At 35.5% G+C, this 2,181-nt stretch overlaps 1 pseudogene; it reads right to left on the bottom strand.

The window, feature by feature from the left end:
• Window positions 1–1,409: 1,409 nt before the first annotated feature.
• Window positions 1,410–1,958, bottom strand: LOC107180152 (annotated as a pseudogene).
• Between the last annotated feature and the right edge of the window lie 223 nt (window positions 1,959–2,181).

Below are 2,181 nucleotides of genomic sequence, written 5' to 3'. Positions count from 1 at the left end.
GCACACATGCGACAACAAAATCCTTGGGACATTGAGAAGTAACTTCATTAGTGAAGGCAGGCAGCTTATTATGGCTCTAGAGTTTCCTGTAGTGCTAATAAGATTACACCCCCAAAAATGAAAATAAAGTGAAAATACTGGCTTGTTGACCCTATGACAAGGCAGATGGAACTGGACCTCCAAGCATTAGGGGGAGGTAAAACATGCCAGGAACCTAGAACTGTATAAGGCTCAGGATTTACATCTTCATGAAAGAACAATCTGCAAGTATTTCCTTTATCATTAAAACAACAACAAAAATGTAAAGCCAGTAGCATTTTTCCCTGGGCAATATCCATGCTTGTTCCTTTCTTACTGAAGATTATAATTCTATTAATGATATTCTGGCTGCCTTTACTGCAGAAAATAGTTCATACTCCAACATGTTGATTATATTGTACATAATTTTCCTGTTTTCCAATCACTAAGTTGTTTTAGAAGCATGCATTGTAGCAGAATGCAATGTATATGAAAGTTGAATATCTAAAAATTTATCTCCTTAAAATTCTTTGCTCAGTTACCTTTAATGTGTTCGTGTTACTCCTACAGATAAGCTTATCTCAGCTGGAAGTCTGATGGCTTATACCATTAATCACTTACCTTTTTCTGTACTATGATGGAAGACTCATGGTAAAAATGTAAACTCAAAGTATGATATACAAAGCAGTGTGCTCTTTTACTTATGGGTAGTACAAATTATGTTGCTAGCCATGTTTGTCTTTAATTGTCAGAAAGATAAAAGCAAAATTAAATTTCAATATTAATTTTTATAAATGTTGTATCCCATGTATCTTATCCAATCTGTCATGATAAATGAGTGAATAAAAGATTCTACAGATTACATGTCCTTCCTGTATATTTTGTTTTCAACTAGAATTCCAGACTTCTAGAGCAGAATATCTATAAACTAGAAAAATAAAGATAGGAATTATTTTTCCAAATTAGGAAATAAATTGGTATATGCATTATTTCTAAGAGAAAGTGTTTGAGATACTAGTTACTTTATTTAAATATATTTTAGTTACTTTCAAAATAACAGACAAGGGAATATCTGAAGACCTGTTATTTTATAATTTTTGACGATCTGTAGAATGTACCAGAATGACCTAATTATGTCTGGGATTAAAGAATTCTACGTTCATCAATAAAATTCACTCTCTATTAAAATAATAACACTGACAAGTTGGTTAAAGTTGGTATTTGCAAATAAAATGCCATTAGGCAACTGTGATTCAGGATTGCAACATATGTTACTAATCGGGTCTTTTAGAAACATTTTAATCTTTGGAGAATTATTTTTTTAATATGATATAATATCAATGGGGAGTTTGTCAAATGATCCTTTATTGAAATATTTTCCTTTGTAGTTCTTAACTAGCTGGGCATTCTACTGCACCACTACTGATGTCATCTATGATGTCATGTGGGTGGCAGCCCTCAACATTGGAGCCCACAGACTGGGAAGTCCCCAGGATCTCTTTAATGGTTCCCTCCTCTGGCTAAAGATTGGTGCCACATTTGATTGGGCAATGTTGACAATATCATCAAAAGTGATACTTCCACTGTGCTTAATGTTTTTCTGCTTCTTTCTGTCTCTTGGTGGTTCCTTAAAGGCTTTGATCAGGGCAGAAGCAGAAGGTCCCACTTCAATCTGGACCTGTCTGCTCTGAATGGTTAGTTTCACTGTAATTCTCAGACCTTCTAATCACCGTTTGCCTTGGTAAAGTCATCACCAACCTTTTTTGGAAACAGACTCAGGGGGTTGATCTTCTGGGCCAGGGCAGACACGCACCAACTTCCCCAACGGGGAACCTCAGGTACAGGACTTTGATCTCACTGGGGTCAAACTTAGGTGACATGGTAGAGGCGGATGGTGTTGCATGATTCTGGAGGACTAAAGAGAGCTGCACCTGGGTCTCCTCTGAATTCAAAGCCAAAGGACTCAATATCAGTAGTTTCTGAAAGAAAGCAAGTGAATTCTGATAAGCAGTTGATATCCACAAACATTGATTTTATCACTAGTACAAAACATAGCTACATAAAAATGACATTTGCAAGATATATATGTTCTATTAAACATCTAATATAACCTCTTACTGAACAAACTCTTGCATGTAACTAGAAGAGGTCATATCAGAGGAT

The sequence above is a fragment of the Panthera tigris genome, chromosome B1, assembly GCF_018350195.1.
Source record: "Panthera tigris isolate Pti1 chromosome B1, P.tigris_Pti1_mat1.1, whole genome shotgun sequence".
In the NCBI taxonomy this organism is placed as follows: Eukaryota; Metazoa; Chordata; class Mammalia; order Carnivora; family Felidae; genus Panthera; species Panthera tigris.
This window is presented reverse-complemented; position numbering and strand designations above follow the sequence as displayed.